Here is an 18,940-nt window from a genome sequence, read left to right on the forward strand (position 1 = left end):
AAATCCAAGGTCCGACACCTAATTAGGCAATTGCGACGTAAAGCCGGCCTGAAAAAATAGGCGATTACTTTACTTTTTACTTACTTACATTACGTCATTAGCAAAGAACGCCGCTTAAAAATTTCATAGTAAACAAATTATAAATACTTAAATTCAGTAACACTTCCTTCAAAATACTTGTTTGAAATTTAATGAATTTAAACAAAATGGGAACAAATTGTGCACGTTGTGGTCAAAATGATGAGACCTTTTTTTCCCCATTATCTCAGACTCAGGATAACGAGTGAAATGTTCGCTTTTTGTTATGCTAAAAATGTCATTGTTTTCACTTCAAAATATCTGTGTTTTTGTTAGATAAAAAGCTGACTGATGTCCGGTATTGTCAGTGTAAAAAAAAATTCATTTTAACATTTTGTCTGTTTTGGATTTTAGAATTAATAAAAAAATGGTGGAATCTTCAGAGCTGGTTTTATTGTAGATTGCACTGAGAATTAAAGACTCGTAACTTGCAAATTTATGAACTGATGGACTTATATTACGAATGGTCTCTTCAGGATTAACTAAGGATGAGCGACTTTCTCAAGAATCCCAACAATACAAACAGCACTTAATGCCGAACACTTAAACAGCTCACAAAACGTAACATACACAGCCTGCAGAAATGGTTGATATGGGCAAGGATTTAGATTTAGCGAGAGCGCCCACAAAAACTCAAGTTCAGGCAGTCGAAGATCTGCTGAGTTGTGCCGTCCCCTTTGGATCTAGTAGACAAAACCTCCCTTATTAAAGAGGTTGAGGACTTTCCCTACTAGTTCTTTTTGTGCTACTAGCTCCTTTGGTCTTGAAAGATCCAAAGGTTTTATAGCGAGATCACTCGATTGCAACGCAGTCGAACAGCCAATGAGAGGCTGTTTCCTCCTCATCCTGGCACAAACTGCACAATGGTTCCGAACTAATAAGCCCCTCCTTGTACAGAGAACTATGCCCTATGTGTACTATGTAAATGTATTGGGGTGTAACATTATATGTTCCGCACGTTCAAGTGGCTTATCCACTTCCTCCTGGGCGCCACGGTAGCCGAGCGGTTAGAGGCGAGACCTGCGCAGCTAATATGTATTGTGGTGCTGGGTCAAATTCTCGGTCTTAGGCCTTGGATGTTATTTAATGGTTAAAAAAAGAAATTTACAGTAAAGTATGTTTGCTAGTCGTCTCCGACCACGACACCTAATTGGTAGTTGGACGTTAAGCCCCGCCTGAAAAAATAGGCGATTACTTTACTTTACTTCCTCCTACGCGGATAAGGGGGGTTAGAGGAAGATACTCCCTCTCTTAAGAAGCAAGGGGTACTTAGGCACCACGAAGCGGTTATTCTAATTTTTTTTTTTTTTCATGCTTAAGGCGCGTCAACATCTAAGGTATTGGCGCCCGGAGCTTTTTTCAGTGCACTGCCGGCCTCCGGACAGTGTTCTCTCGTCACAGACAACACTGTCCATCACCAGACAGTGAGCTGTAAGAAGCTCCTAGGAAGAGAAAATCTAAGGGTCAGCAGCTGGATTCGCTAACCGCTAATCCCTTCCTTGCGGTTATCCTAATCTAACCAGTTTTCTTTTCTTCCTGAGGCTTAGTTAATTGGCCTGGGAAGTTGCCAGCGAGATATGTCTCCCGGAAGGGAGAAGGAGAATTACCTAGCAACTGGGAGTGCTTATCCATGGACTGCTAGCTCTGCGCTCTACCTGTAGCTGCCCTGGAGTGTCTGGATTATTACCCAGGTATTTTATGGAAAATTTAGCATTTCTAGTATCCTCCGTCCCAATCGACTTCCGGCTGTCCCAAGTATTTTTAAAAACTGTATATTGTAAGTATTTTGAAATTCAAAGCTTGAGAGTTGTGGGAGCTTCTCCAAACTTTTTTTGTGTTCAAATCATCTTTAATAACAAAAAAATAAACTAGTATTTCCTGTGTCTATTTCGACTGTTTGACTCGATACAATAACAGATGTAGGCGGAAGTAAGAAGTAAATGTTTTCGCAAGAAAGTAAAGCTAATATGGTTGCCAACAGCTATAAAAATTCCATTACTACAAGTTCTACCAATGTACCCTTTCCTATTTGAAAACCGGTAGTTTCTTTGGCGCATAATTGAGAGGTATGTAGATAAATATAAATTTACATATTTATAGTTATATGATTTAGCCAGCCAAAAAACATGCCCTTCGCTGGTTGTGGTTGTAGGGCCAATAAAAACTGAGATAAAAAAAAAAAAAGGACTACCCTATTAAGGAAGGAGCGGAAGTGGGAATAAAGAAGTTTACTTTCTCTCTATTACCCTCAGCTTCCTGCGGAGCACGTTGTTATCTCGGGAAGAGTACTCAGCTCCAAAAAACTAGGCTTAACTTTCAGGCTCTGCTCTGAAACGGTTATTGCTAGTTAGATGGACAAAAAAATACACTCCCAACTCGTGGTGATGTAGAATATATCGTTGCAACTATTTCTTTCATCATTTTGAAATTACAGTAGACTGCAATGTAGTACTGCAACGATAGGTTTCTAAATCCTACTACACTTCATCATTTTTTATTCTTGTGTAATCAGATTTGTTTAATGACCTCCAAATTCTCTTTGTACTACTACTATTGGCGCTACAGCCCATTACTGGGCCTTGGCCTCCTCAATCCGCTTCCGTGAGTCCTTCCTATCCATTGCAGCAACCTTCCAATCATAGCAGGTTTCTGGCATCCAAGCCTACCCCATCATTCCATCTCAATTTAGGCCTGCCCACTCTCCTGACTCTGTGTACATCTTCTTGCAGAACCCTTCTGGGTGTTTCCAAATCAGACATCCTTGCCATATGGCCTGCCCTGCCTGAGCCTGCCAAGCCTAATTATTTTTACGATGTCTGCTTCCCTGGAATAGATGCTGTAGTTCCTGATTCTTTCTTCTTTTCCAAATTGCGCCCTCTTTATTAATAGGGCCAAAAATTCGTCGAAGAACTTTTCTCTCGGAACTCTTGCAGCATTCTTTTATCTTTTTTTTTTTTTTTTGAAATTACTCAAGCTTCGGAGCCATAGGTTAATATAGGACGGATCAGGGTCTTATAGAGAAGCACTTTTGTATTTTTTTGATATTAGGTTGCTTCTAATATGCTTATTCAAGCCATATGAGCACCTATTGGCCAACATACTCCTTCTTTTTATTTCCTAGGAACCTTAAAACTCTTTGTAAAGAGTTCAATTATCGGATAGTATGCTAGGAATATCGTCAAAATTCTTACTCAATGTGCGACAAGTCGCAATTAACCCACGCTAATTTCTTGGAGTACTTAGTATTGCTACAAACAAGACCAAAGATAACTGAATTTTCTCCAGGTAATTGCCCGTAATCTTGCGTAGTAGTTTTCTCTCAGAAATGAAGAGGTAATGTTTTTTTAGAAAGATAAATTTCTCAGGTAGGTACATTCAAATGGGGTTAAAAGGACTTTTAAAATGTTAGGTTAGGGCCATAATATGGCAGGCAAATATGCTTCTTAATAAGCTTTGTAGTCAGAGGTACCAAGTTCTTATATACAAGTGCTTATTGAGCACTCAAGGGCTCAGGAGACTACTCCTGGATCTGATACAGATTTCACCGAGGATGGGACACCCAGTTCCAGCTGAGAATGTGGCAAAGAGTGGCGGAGTTCCTCAAAAACTGGCCATTTATAACGCCTGTAACGTTGAGGCCTGCTTGTTAGCATTGGGCTTCCGGTTATCTGGGTGGATAGTCTCAATGGACCACAGAGACTAGGTTCCAGTTGGAAAGATTATTATTAAGTAGACCAAATATTGTGTGAAATGCCGGGAAACTTGTAATCGTAATAATGGAGAATAATTATAGATCAAGCCCAGTTTTTAGCAACTATGTATCCAGAGAAATTGTATCCACAATAAATTTAAAAAATGAAATTATTTATTTTAAAAAGAACGAGTTAGTCAAGTTCAACATTTTAGATCATTTACAAATAAAGATTTCTACCAAATAAACCGTCAAATTTTTCATTTCATTTTCTTTTTTTTACATCGCCTTTCCGCTTGAATAGATTTGGAAAATTGTACTGAAGTGAATAAAAAGGTTATAAAAACCAAATCAAAAGCAGAAAAACAAATGTAGAGTTATTCACGGTTTTTTTCATTTTTCTTATGGTACATTTGCCGTTTTACCCTTGCGGAAAATTACTGGAATGACGTATTTAGAGCGTGAAAAAAAGATAATAGATTTTCTTTTTGCTTTTTGTGTGTATTCATTTTTTTTAATAAAGCAAATAAAAAAAAATTATTTTTTCTTTAATGTTTTTAGAGGAATAAAACAATATCTTAATTCAAATTTCCGGTTAAAAGCCATCTGTTCATAGATTATTATTATACTTAATAGAGAAGACGACCTAAATCTTAGTCTTACGACTTTAGTGGGTGAATCAGCTACTAAAATTACTTCAGTAGGCGTCTAAATAAATGTTTAGAAGTACGTGTACAGTTTTACGACTTCACAGATATAATTACTTTTTGAAAAATTAGTAAAAATAAAAAAATGGAATTTAAAAATATTCTTCAAACAAAGATGCTACGTAATGGTAATGACAATATATTTTTAGATTTGTTTTAGATTATGGTAATCAAATTGCAAAATTTTATTCGAGTACTAAGTTGAGCACAAATAAATATCATTATCTACTATCTATCTACCAGATGATGTTTATAATTTATTCTTAACTTATCTGAAGGAATTAGAGGATACCCCGATCTACCACCTAAATCGTCACCTGGTTAAAGAAATGATGGATATCCCCTGAACTTTCGAGCTATAGGATGAATCAAAAAGCTACAGTTCAAGAATGAAAATACATATAACTGTGTCAGAAATATAAAGAGGAAAATTTTAAATGTGATTTAGTGAAGAACATTGATTGTATTTAGGAAAACTTCATGCCTTAATCAAATTGGAGCCAAGTATGAATAGCTGGAAGTTTCCGAAGCCTGGAATGGAAGCCTATTTACTAGAAAAGGAATTTTACCAATGGTGAGTAGACAATAAATTTGTACAGAACAATCAGCAAACAAAAAAATTGCGAGCAAAGATATACCAGGCAGTTTGTAACACAAATTAGAAAACCTGAAGAAAATTGGCCAAAAAAGAAAAAATCTAAAAAGGGAAATGCAAAAGCGAAGGTAAACGTTAAGAAGGAAGAAAGTAAAAACTGGCTGGCGAAGATAAAATTAAAGAAGTGAAAGCAAATGCAAACGGTAAAGTTGCAATAACGACGGATTCATGGAGGAAAACTTGGACAAAGAAGATGGTGAAAGGAATGCAAAATAAGATAATGGATGAGGAGAAATTAGAATAACGGGAATAAAGCAGAAGAAGTGGCCAAAAACTGGTGGAACCGTTGAGTCAACATAGGATACAGTTCACTCATGAAAGATGGGCCTACTGAATACCAACTAGATTCCGAAAGGTAGAACCTGAAACCGGAAAGAGAACCTTCGGAGAGGTTATAGAAAAGGAAGTGCCTTTTAATATCCGAGGAATTGAATATATTGTAACGAAGTTGACCCGGGCAGAGAAGAAAGGCCTAGATTGTTCTAGGGGTTGAGCGACCAAAGTTGGTAACAGGCCACCACTGTGTGAACAAAAGGGCCGGTCTCTACCTGAGCCGGAGAAAAAAGGGCTAGATTGTTCTAGCGGTTGAGCGACCAAAGTCGGTAACAGGCCACCACTGTGTGAACAAAAGGGCCGGTCTCTACCTGAGCCGGAGAAGAAAGGGCTAGATTGTTCTAGGAGTTTAGTGACCGTGGCCTATAATGGTCCACCGCTGTGTAAAAGCCAGCTAACAGAGCGGCCCCAGATGGGGTGGTGGCAGTATGTGTTTTTCCCAGCCAGTGAGTGGCAGGTGGGAATGAGACAGATGGAGTTAAGAGTGAGACAGACGGAGTTAAGGTGGGGCAGTCCCAGTTGGAGTGGGGGAGGGGCAGTTGGAATTGCAGTCAGTCACTGTTGGAGTCTTTGACAGTTAGTCTTTGAGAGACAGTTTTTGAAGAGACACTTTGGAAGTGACAGTTTGAGAGAGTCAGTGTTGCGGAGTGCTTCAGTGTTAGCCAGTCGGGCAGTTAGTCAGTTAGTGAGTAGAGCTTTGTTAGTGCAGCTGAGACTAGTGCAATTCAGTGCAGTGCGGACCAGTGGTCAGTCGTGGAACAGTTTTGTGGCGTTACGTGGTGAGCAAGTAACAGTAAACTGTTGTGACTGTTGTAAATGGTAACTGTAATGAATAGCGTTAGTTGCTAGTAAATGTTCATGTGTTAATAAATCAGGTTATTACTTACAAATTTAGCGAGTTTTATTATTTATCAAACCCACATAAATTAAATTAACTAGCGGCAGGCACTAGTTGTGTAACTAAAGTTCTTTCTTAGTAAAAGGACAAAAACTTTACAATATGTTTTGTCTTAGTTCCGTATTTTAAGCAACAATTATATGTTTTCTAACGTGAATAAAAGTTAGTATAACGATATCACTGGCGGTTTTAATAACGATGAATAAAGCTGTTGATAGCATGTATCGTTATAATGTTGTTATAGTGCATATTATTTAAGAGAAGAGACACTCAAAGCAGTCAAAGGCGGTCTGTCATCAAGTGAGAGAGAGAGAGAGAGAGAGAGATGAACTCATCTGTGTTCAGCGTTCTATTGGAGCTTCTTGAGCAAACAGTACTCAAAAGGGACTCTAATTAAAACCGCACCAACACAACCACAGACACTTTGTTGAGAGTAGAAATATTTTGGTTAATACAAAAACCTGGGTAACCAAAATTTAAATTTAAATTAAACTATAATAACTAAAATAAATGCTATATTGTCCAAATTAAAGCCAATATCTTTCTATCAATCTAAAAGTTTTATTACCATCTTAATTTCAGTGAGGCTGTAAAGTAGCTCGGTAACGCCCTACTAGAATGAGCTCGCTTTAATACCGCTTGCCACTAAGTACTTATACGTTAATTAAGATTAATAAGTCCTTAGGGGACTTTGTTCGTGCAAGTTTCACATCATTTCCATCTTGATAATAGTGCCTACGGTAATTAACGTCTTGGGAGTGAAAAATGGTGTGCCCCCTCCCGGCTCAAGCTGCTGGCTCTCTTTTTCTAATCTTCAGTTGATTGTCAACAAATAGAAAGAAACATAAAAAGTGCAACTTAGCCTAAATATTGGAAGTTAGAATCTGTTTTGGGAATAATATTCTACTAACAAACATATCTTCAAAATATGCCTAGAAATAGGCTTAATCTAAAATAAATAACTTTTGTAAATATTGAAATCAAGCAAAGCTATTGAATTTGAGTATGCAACGGGAATTCTCTAGGATTTGAGGCTTTACTAAGTACCAAAAAAAAAAAAATGATTGTTCGTAAAAGGTCTTCACGTGAATAAATAATAATAATTAATAATAATAATGATTATAATAAATAATAAGAAGAATGAATAAATGGCTGCAATGTAAGTAAAGTAATTGCCTATTTTTTCAGACGGGGCTTAACGTCCAACTACCGAATTAGGTGTCGTGGACGGAGGCGACTAGCAAACATACTTTACTATAAATCTCTTTTATGAACTGTTAAATTTTATTTTTTTTGCTACCTGTATAAAAATAAATATAACCAGGCAAATTGTGAATAGTACAAGTACAGTATAGGATGCGAAAACTGCTTGGCATAGCCGACGCACACCGCAACCGTAAGGACGCAGGAAGAGAGAAATCAGCCAGCGCTGATACTCTCGAGAATTCTAGTTGTGGAAAGGTCTAGGTTAGGAGATCACGAGGCCAACATCGTTTTAGACGTCGTGGGGGACTATCAGGATGGGTTGATGAGGAAAGAATTTTCGAGCTGTTGAATTTGGGATGGCAGGGTAGGTTTTTGTGGAAATTGAGGAACCGTGAATGGGATTGTTTCAGTGTCAAAAGGGGGGATTGTTTAGGTCTTTGCGAAGGATGAGGTTAGTGACATAATAGGGAGCATTTACAATACGGCGGAGGACTTTTGATTGGAAGGATTGGATGCGGGAGATATTGGAGGGTTTAGTTGAGCCCCACCAGCTCTGATCCGTAAGTCCAGATGGGTTGAAGTAACGTCTTGTAGAGAGTTAGTTTGTTAGAATGTGGTTAGTTTAGATTGAGGTCCCATCATGCGTCTTGGTTGTCCCCGTACCTTTGGTTTAGTTATAGTCTTTTAAGTCTCGTGTGAGGATTCCACGTGAGTCTACTGTCCAAGAAGAAACCCAGGTAGAAACTCCTACGTTCGAGGTTGGGATGGGATTATTGAGTATGAAGACACTGGGGCAAGTTTGACGCCTGAGCGTGAAAGTTACTTGAACGCTCTTGCTTTCAAGAGAACTGTTAAATAAAATCCAAGATCTAGTCACTGGCAATCGAACCCAGTACCACAATGCATATTAGCTTTACAGAAATGGCTCCAACGAGATGGTTCTAGTAATAATATCTAAGCCTATAATATTTATTGGGTGCATTTTTTATATTTTTGAGGGGGATTAGTGTTTTTTCTCAACCATTCACAACTTACTCAATGCAACTATTCTCTGTAGTAGCTCTAAGCAACTTTATCACCCATAACCATTTCCTACTCGACAGTTAAATCAACGCTCTAGCAACGTAGTTAAAATTTAATGAGAACTCAAGTCAGAATTGGTTGAATGATGTAGTTAATCTTATGATGTCATCAACTTAACCCGAATTTTTTTTTTTACTGCTAATAATACCAACGCTCGTACGGTAACTGGGGCATCCAAAGTTACCTCTTTTGCTCCAATCAAAAATACCTCCCTCCTCTTCCTACCACGCATTACTTATCAATTAAAAGTTGGTTTGTTTTGTTTTTTAAGCCTTATCAAAATATTCAAAAATAACGTTCATAATTAAAACTTGAGTTAATTGAATTGAGTAAAAGTCAAGTGATTGCCGAGTGTATCCCCCCCCCCACTAAGCCTAGATCAAGTTTTATAAATATAACTTTTCAATTATAAAAGACGGAAACATAAGCTAAATCAGCTTTTCAGATTAAAAAATACAATATAGTTGGCAATACATACTTCCGCTATTCTTTTTTATTAGTTTTTTAAATCTTATTTTCTTAGAAAAATCTGTTAATACTATGCATTAATTATAGTGAGTAGTTCGTAGTGCGTCACTAATGTTTGTTACGTGTTATACCGGAAGGCTGGAAATTCATGAGAGGGAAAAAGGAAGTGCGAAGACTAGTTATCTTGCTTCGATTCTAACGTCAGCCAAGGTCAACCAAAAAGAGAGAGATTAAAAGCAAGCCTAGAAGGGAGCCGATATACGCGGTGCGCGGGGTATGTTAAAAACAATACGGAACATGTCTGAACCGTCTGAATGAGACTTATGTTCAATGCATGTTACTTTAAAGGGCTATAAATAGATTAGTACCACCTTAAACTCTTGTCAAACCTTTTTTTTTCCCCTTACCTGCCTTAAAAGGTTATTTTGTACTGCTACTAGAGAAAACATTATCTTAAGGGTTCCAATTAAAACTTTTGACATAAATAAACTTGTCACCAACATGAGTGGTCACAATCACTGTTTTTTCTTTACAACTGTTGCAAATACAATAAATTGTTTTATTTTTTATAAAAAGTATGATACCAACTCTTAGGGAAATAAAACACAATTATTTAATACCCTGAAACGCCAAAACAAAATTAATAAAACTGCCCTTTTCATCTTAAAATTTTCTTACTGTTGAATTAATCTAACCAACAAGATAAAGAATTGGAGTGGAAGTTACAATATGGCTGCTACACTGTGCAAGTTTATGAACTCCATATAAACCTAACCTATAAATTCCCTTGTACCTCTAAACCAGCGGTTCTCAACCTGTGGGTCGCGACCCCGGCGGGGGGTCGTCGAATGACCAAAACACAGGGGTCGCCTAAAGCCATCGGAAAATACATATTTCCGATGGCTGCAGCCGCGCCACCGTCTGCAGCAGCACTATTCAGCTGGAACGCGCGCCGTTATGGCCGTTAATGTTATTTATGGCAATCAGTAATAAATATTTCTCAATATACAGGGTGATCCATTTAAAACGCACCAATCGCTAATAACTTTTTAGGAAAGCGGAATTTCGAAAAAAACCCACGAAGTAAACTATATGTTTGTTTTTTTTGGTTTACTCGTAGTTTTCAAATTTTCCACCCCCGATGCTGTATCTTCATTTTTGGCGGAGTTACGGCCAAAAACCTGATCGGGGTTTCATAAGGACCACTGGTTTTGACAATGATTATGAAAACTTCATAAAATACTGTGAAAAATGACGTTGACCCGGTTTCGATATCCCTAATATTAGTCGAGATATTTACGATCAAAGTTACAATTTTATCTATTCATGATCGGTTTTCAGTATTAATTTTCCACCAGAAATACAAGTTTTGGGAGGTCCTCTGACTGCAAAAAATGTTATTGGTGACGCAAAGAACAAAAGTAATAATAATTGAAGATTTTAAAACATACAAGTGTAATGTAATGGTTATGGGTGAATCAGGATAAATTTGTTTTATCATCAAATAAAAGCATTCATCACATCATTTTAATATACCCAGTATGAGATTCTTACCGTAATGTTAGGTCAAGAAATCTTGCATAAGGCGTATGTTAAAATGATGTGATGGTTGCTAGATGGTTGAAAACTAGACCAAAAACAAAACATAGTTTACTTCGTGAGTTTTTCCGAAATTCCCCTTTCCTAAAAAGTTATTAGCGATTGGTGCGTTTTAAATGGATCACCCTGTATAATTATTGTTTTTGTGATTAATCACCATGTTTAAATTATGTTTGATTTGTAGCAATGAGAATACATAATGCATATCAGGTATTTACATTCCGAATCATAACTGTAGCAAAATTACAGTTATGAAGTAGCCACCAAAATTATTTTTTGGTTTAGGGTCACCGCAACATGAGGAACTGTATTGCGGGGTCACGGCATTAGAAAGGTTGAGAACCACTGCTCTAAACACAAATGACTGTTAACTAACAACAAACTGGTACACGCATTTAATTACGCTCGCAAATTTTAAGAAATTGACGTAAATACATTTTATTCAAAATTGAAATTTTTTAAAACATATTTTGCGATGAATTCCCTAAAGTAAAAACCACTTTTTTTGGTGGGTGAGGTGACACTGAGATGACCACTGGAACGGATTATATAGGTGAAAACCAAGTTTGAAAATCTGACCCGATTCTTGGGTACAGTAACAACAGAAAGTCAAGTACAGACTATAAAAAGTAAAGCTGTAATATTATTAATTAATAATTATCAAAGCATAATTGAATTTAAAAGAGAATGTATCTTCTATTTAGTTTTACGCATGTAAATTTTTTTTTCATCGAATTACTTTAATTAACTTTACACTTTAGAAATATAATGCTCTGTGTAAATAGTATAGTAAATACTTGGTATAAATTTTAGACTGCACAGAACCACATAATGCGTACATTTTAAACCGAATGGAATACATTTTGCTAGCGATTGATGTTAAACTTACTTTTTTTATACGCAGGGTGTTGATTTTAAGACGGCTCAAATGCATTTAATGCTTAAACGGTTGATCTGAGCGAAAAAAGGTTATGAAAGAAACCGGAAACCTCAATTCGATATCTTCAAAATTAAAGGTGCTAGGCCATTTCAAAATCTGGTATTTTTTTTTATCGTATTTCAATTTTTTAACTTGACTGATCCTTAGATTCAGAGACCAGTTGATAACTACCAGGCTAACCTGGCTTGCGTGCCAGAGGAGGCACCTTGGAAGGCACAGTACATGCAGTAAAGTGCATTATTTGATAAATTAAGGAATAAGTTTGATCCTTTACATGAAAGATATTGATCACTTAAATATGTGGCAGGAGGTTTCCAATTTTTTTGGTAATTAAACGCAACTCTCCCAAAATTACCAAATAATTATTAAACCGTCTTGTTTGTAACAGATATAAAATTATTTTTTAGCCATTTTGAGTATGTTTGAGAACATCTAAAGCTCTTAACATTTGATTTTTCTTAGAAAAATCACTCGGAAAACAACTTATTTCCCGATATTAAGAAAAATACTAGCTTTACTGCTAGAAAGGGGATGAAAATGACCTATCGCGTGCTCTTCTTTCTCTTTGATAACAAGTTAAAAAATTGAAATATGATTAATAAATACCAGATTTTGAAATAGCCTAGCACCTTTAATTTTGAAGATATCGAATTGAGGTTTCCGGTTGCTTTCATAACTTTTTATACTCTTTAAAACTGTGTATATGAAAATGGGGGTCAAGCGCAAACCCTCACTTTTGGTCGCGCGTCAGCCGCGTATGCGGGCAGCAATCTAAAATCAAGTCACAAATTCTGAAACTAGAGGTGATGGGCAACAAATTTTTCCTGTACCATTTTTCGCTCAAATCAACCGTTTAAGCATGAAATGCATTTGAGCCGTCTTAAAATGAACGCCCTGTATATGTAAGTTAAAGTAAAGAGTTTCTTATATTTTAAAGAAACGAACCCAGAGAAATGTCCAATAGCTAATTTGGCTGTTAATGGTTAAAAATAATCCATAATCTGCTGACGGCACTTTTTGAAATGAATAAAACGTATTTAGATTGGCTGATTTCTTCTCTATTTACGTTCACCATTTGAAAAGAAATTAATTTGCCATCTTTTTCATTCATAAAGTTAATTATTTTATTTCTTTTTATTTTTTTGTTAATATTTATATATAAAGGAAAAACGTTTAAAATTCTGAATGGAATAATAATACGAATTCTAAAGAAATAACATGGCTGCTGAAAAGCTGGACCCAAATCTTTTTGAACTAGAGGGAGAGAGAGAGTATTTCAAATAGAAATTGTACCAGGAATTGATAGAAAATTGTTTTTCACAATTGATTGTGCTGTCGATGAAGAAAAAGCTGCTTTTTCATGCAAAAAACTTCTACACCCATTTTCTACCCCCACCCATAAAACTCATCAAGTTATAAAAATACATATTTAAACTCAATATGATGGATGATATTTTTTTGAAAGTTTTAAGAGAAAATTGTACTGGAAAATGTGACGATGAAAAATTACCAATATATCACATAAAATGTCAAAAAGGAAACTTCAAGTAACTTAATCAAGTTATCGTTATTGTTGGCACCAATTTGAACACAAGAAATTACCAGTGAGAGAGGTTTTGAAGATGATTTTAGAAAATGAACAATTACATAAAAGATGACAATAAATACAAAAAAATAAATAAATAAAGGAATTTCAGAGGGAATCCTCACGAACAAGGTAGGATTTATGGAATGTGGAGGAATATAATCCCGTAGATATCAAATTGGAAGGATTTGGGAGGATTTGAGGTGTGTGGTTTATAATGGAATAAGGGATAAAGATGAGAGAGAGCGAGCGAGCTACTGTTTGAGAGAAAGGATTTCATAGGTGAATATTAATAGGGTTATTGTCTTCGAAAGGATGGTTTTAGCCCAGGATAGTCTATCCGTTATACGACGTAATATAGTGATCTACAGGAACATCGTAAATAAACGCATTCATGGTGTGCTATAGCATTACCTAGAGTGTCTTTAAAATGCTATCATATAAGCACAATAATAAAAAATAAATAAAAAAGAAGTAGAAGGTTTAAACTAGGAAGTTAGGAAACCGAAAATTTGCCCTCACTATTTTAGGGCAAGCGAACTGTCTGGAACATGCTCAGACCAAGTTCAAGCCTGATTTTCAACCGGAAGAACCAAAAACGGTGCTAAAAAAAAAAGGCTTCATAATCTTTAGAAAAGGGAATGGCAGTACTGGGATTGATCAATCTTTGTCCAAAAGTTCCAGAACCAACTATCAAATATGAACTCCTAAGTTGGGTTAATACAGGCAACGTATTTCCAAAATTTATTTTCAGTCTATGAGCTGGGATGTGAATTATTTTGAGGAGTAAAAGGAAGTCAAATTTAATCATTTCCAGCAATAATGTTCTATATATTCATCTAACAATAAGCCTATAACGAATATTTAATGGAAGCAATATTCCTTAAACTCAAATTCCAGGAAGGTTTCTCATTGTAAACTTAATACATCGTTTCCTAATTCTTTTCTAAAACTAAGCTGACTTATGGTGTGGTGGTGGGGCTAATACCGTCTAATTTCCAGCCTTGCTATGTGACGTGCTGTTCTGTGTTAAAAGTTCATGATGTCAAGTTAAGAGACATTTACTTAGTAATTTCTACTTATTTCCAAATTTTGTAAATGATGTTGCATTTCTATTTTTTAATTATCATATGTTTATTTTTCTTTTATTTTGTTGAGTGGGGAAAGATTCAAGAATTGCATAAGTTTAAGCCGTTCTAAGATGTCTTTGGTTGCAGTTAGGTTAAGAGACATTTACTTAGTAATTTCTACTTATTTCCAAATTTTGTAAATGATGTTGCATTTCTATTTTTTAATTATCATATGTTTATTTTTCTTTTATTTTGTTGAGTGGGGAAAGATTCAAGAATTGCATAAGTTTAAGCCGTTCTAAGATGTCTTTGGTTGCAGTTAGGTTAACTTGAGTCCCAGTGATTAACTTGATAATTAGTGAGTGATACAATTTAATGGAAGTGCAATGGTACAGTTGGTTAGTCTATGCGAACGAACACAAAAAACGGTACAATTTTTGGGTAAGTAAACTAAGATTGTATCGTAAGTTGTTGTCATAAGCCTGCTACACTCATGCTTTGTGCTTAATATTTGTAATTTAATAATAGAATTTATTTAAGTCAAAATGTTCAATACTTATAATTTTAAACAGAACATTAGATAACCTAATATTCTGGTAAAGCGCGAAAACTGTTCTTTAGTTTGGTCACGTGTCCACATGATAGGTGGGGATGAACCGGCTAACAGCAGTTGTACTCATTGTGTTATTGAAGCATTTTCAGAATTTTGCTAAAGTTTAAGTGACAAATGTTTTTGCGGATTATCAGTAAATGTGAGGTTTTAGTAACATTTTATTCCAACGAAACAAACCAACTCTCTTTACATATGCATAACTCTTGCTTGAAACATTTTACCATTTTGCGGCAATATGCGTTAACTTGTGGGAAAAAAGAAAAGTCAACTCAGTGAAAATGGCCTTATCTAAGAACGGATCCACGTTTTTAATTGCAAACATAGTATTAGAAATCAGTGAATTGTACTTAAATATGTCAAATTCATTAATTTTAGTGGGTAAAATTATATAAATTTTAGTTTCAGCTATCCATTTGGGATAAACTTTACATTTTATTGTGATTTTTTGTATTAGGATAAGGTCACTTATTGTTTTGTAATACCCCCTGCTAGGAACTATGCGAAAGATCGTTCTAACAAAAATAAGTAATCATCATATGCTTATACTGCCTTCTTATGACATCATTCACTGTAAGTATGAAGTTTCCTTATGTATTATATACAGTCGAACCTCGATAATTCAAACTCTACAAGTGCTAACTTCGGTAAATCGAAAAAATTCAGTGTATTTTAATACGCTGGATAACTCGAAATCCTTTTCCCTTAACCACAGGGGGAAAGAAGGTTCTATAATTCGAACGAGGCCGCTTCCCCTCTTTATAATTCGAATTTTTCCTGGTAATGTTTACTTCTCATTTTCCGCTTATTGTCCATTTCCTGCGTAATGTTTCCCTCCTTTCAGCCCAGTTTAACTTTCCAATTCTCTTTCTTAGTTTGTCACGATGGGAAGCAAAATTATCGCGGCCGTGAAAAGTGGTTCGAAAAACAAGATATCGCCAAAACTTTCAATATTCCACCATCAACGCTTTCTACAATTCTAAGTCACTTGACTAAGTCAAGCCACATTGAAACAAAAAACTGTTCATTTTTTTAATTAGGTACATACATACATGTTATTATTTATTGAAATGTTAATACATATGTAATTTTTTTGTTCTTTTTTGTCGTTTTCATTATTTTTACTTTTTTACTTGAGGCTATATATGTCTAAAACTTAGGTAAGCTCATACGTATTTTCAATATACGTATCTACATACACATATACATAATAAAAACTCTTAATAATTCGAATTTTTTTCCCTTCTTGATAATTCGAAGTCTCGATAATTCGAATTTTTCTTGTAGTCCCTTGGATTTCGATTTATCGAGAGTCGACTGTATTATGTTCCTTATGTAATAACGTTTCATTACCAAAAACATGTAACAATGAAATAAAGCATTCCCAAGGCATCTATTATTTTGAGGTGACAGAATAAGTAGATCTCGATAGAACAAAAACCTCTATTTTTAAAAGTAAAACCAACCAGCATGTTTGTTCTAACAAAATCTTATTAAGATTGAACTAATTTTATGCTTTCTACAGTAACAATTTCTAGCTTTAGAGATCCAAAAGACAGCTTTTACTTTCTTACCTTATGATCTTCTCGAGTTTGATTAGACTGCCAAAGGTGTTCGCCTTAAACTGGACCCTCAGCATACAAAAAGTCACTCACTGGTCACTTCACTGATCACACTAAGACCACTGCACTCACTTAGATCACCCACGCACATACCTGTAAGTAGGAAAAAAAATTGATTAAATTGGATACCTTTAAAAAAAAAAATAGAAGCATTTTATGAAGACTGAAGAAACGAGTTTTGAGAGAACGAAAAGGAAACAGGGTATGTATTTTTAATTTGTAATCTAGTTTTGTTCCTCTTTTTTCTCCAAGAAAAAGTTTTATTGATAAATGATTTCATCTATCTTTTTAGAAAGTTCTTTGAGATTGTGGACTTTAAAATTGAATTAAATTTAAAGTTAGTCCCTCAGGAACCTCCTTTCACAAACTCATTATTTCAATTTTGATGCTTCTTGATAGAGAGAGGATAAAAACAACCATTTCTGATTTGAGAAAAAAACTAATTTAAGAAAAGACATTTCAGGTATGTAGGTCAAGTAATCTAAAAGTATGTATTCTTACAATATTACCTGTAGTTTTCTAATTAATAGTAATTGTAATTAATATTAATAGAAGTTATAGTAATAAGTTTTTATAAAGTAATGCTTAAAATCTTAACTCTCATTAAGTTCAAATTGAATGGAATGGCTGCCCATAGTAACTTACCTTACGGTTTAGGTTTTTGCTATCAAAATGAAAAAGTAGCTATAAATTTAGACAATCTAATTAAAAAAAATAAAGTTAAATTGAATTTAAGATCATAAAATATAATTTGGATTCGATTTTTATTTAAAAATTGAATAGATTTTTAGCTACTTGTTCTTGACGCCATTATTTGAATTGAATTCTCACCTTGGTTAACTTTGTTCTATTATTACAAAGCTAATCCTTCATTATTCATAGAGAAACTCTATGATTTTAAAGCTTATAAATTACTTAATGAATTAATGCGTTTTTTACTTTAGATTTCTCAAATTTAGCCCAAAAATAAATGCGAAATTATACTTACATATCGAACTTTAAATGAAGCAAAAGATATCTCGCCATGGACTGGTCCATTGATCTCCAGTAAAGGGGAAGGAACTTCTGTACCCATAGTATACGTAATTTATAATTAAAATTAATTCAGTTATTTAAAATTAATTTACCAAATGCTAATTTTATAATTATTTATTTTAAGTAAGTAATACATTTTTATTAAAAATGTTTTTATTGGTCGAAATAATTAAAGATCAAAATATTTTTTTAAAAGTTATGATTATTAGAGTTTAAATTTAATTTAATTATTTTTACCCAATTATAAATAACTATTATATATTATTTCAATATTTTTGATTGATTATATCATAAATACACTCCCTTTGATACTGTCTCAGATTTTCTTTTTAAAGTCGGCCATTACGATGTGACTTTGTCCAATAGTACCAGAGTAATTACAGTTTTTTAAAAAGTGAATCCAAGTTTTAACTAATTGTGAACTGAAAATATGTAGTGTTAAAGTGTTTTTATTTTTGTTTAATTTAATTAGATTAGTGCAGTGAATTTCACCTGATAAAAAAAAAATCATTGAAATTCAGGGTGATGCTGTGAGCCACAGATCTGTTCTTCGTGATTAAAATCAGGTAATCAATTTTCTTTTGTATTTGTTACACTTTAATCATTCATTAATCTTAGATTCTTACAAAAAAAAAAATCTTTTTATATCTTAAATTTTAGTTGTAAATTTATTATAAACCTGTAATAAATGATTCCTTAAAATGGAGTGAATGTTAATGGCGACTGGACATAAACTCATTTTAATTTGACATTGATTTTCTTTGTGACGTTTTATTGCACTTAATGTTAATTAGCATTTAAGAGTGTTTCGTATAAATTAGTTACAAATATTCTTTTATAAGATTGATTTGGGCTAATTTTATCATTTTAGCAATCAGTGCATTCTAGGAAAAATTGTCAAGCCAGGTACGTACCAAGCAGAACTATTTATTTCGCTTTCCAAATTTGTGATATTTTTGGATTAGTTACAAGTTTGGAATAGTTGCAAGTTAATATTTAGTATAATAGTGTACCATCCATTGTCATTGTGACGTCGATATAATTAATGCATTACCAATAAAATTGAATAAAGAATTAAGTCAAATAAGAAATTGAACGCATCTTCCTTCTGCCTAGGAAATTTTCCATGAGCCTAGTTTTTTTTAGTTTCAAATCTACCGTTCGAGAGTGGTATCATTCATTCTCTGTTGGCATCTACCGGAGGACAAATATCTGTCGAAATTATTATAACTTTCTGTAAGATTTCGGAGAGAGGGAAGTAATAATGTACTGAATAACCACTCCCCGTTGCTTTTAATATTTTCCTTGTCTCCTTTTCTTCTATTGTTATTCGTAGGACAGCCTTCTTTGTACACTATTC

At 34.5% G+C, this 18,940-nt stretch overlaps 1 protein-coding gene across 23 annotated transcripts in view; it reads left to right on the forward strand.

Annotated features, from left to right (window-relative positions):
* The window catches only part of LOC141451698 (uncharacterized), a 221,597-nt gene that overhangs the window by 20,039 nt on the left and 182,618 nt on the right, over positions 1-18,940 (forward strand). For 6 of the 23 annotated variants that reach the window (XM_074123216.1, XM_074123220.1, XM_074123215.1 and 3 more), the window contains exons 1-5: positions 14,956-15,496; positions 16,449-16,747; positions 16,838-17,008; positions 17,490-17,627; positions 18,053-18,146. The exons of 7 other annotated variants lie outside the window; for them this stretch is intronic. The gene's annotated coding sequence lies outside the window, so the exon portion shown is untranslated. Of the gene's footprint in view, positions 1-14,554; positions 14,755-14,955; positions 15,497-16,448; positions 16,748-16,837; positions 17,009-17,489; positions 17,628-18,052; positions 18,147-18,940 lie in introns of those variants that run through there. 10 more of the 23 variants (XM_074123241.1, XM_074123242.1, XM_074123239.1 and 7 more) reach the window with 8 other exon arrangements.

The sequence above is a fragment of the Rhodnius prolixus genome, unplaced genomic scaffold (assembly GCF_049639745.1).
Source record: "Rhodnius prolixus isolate KJV_2025 unplaced genomic scaffold, Rpr scaffold_14, whole genome shotgun sequence".
NCBI classification, from domain to species: domain Eukaryota; kingdom Metazoa; phylum Arthropoda; class Insecta; order Hemiptera; family Reduviidae; genus Rhodnius; species Rhodnius prolixus.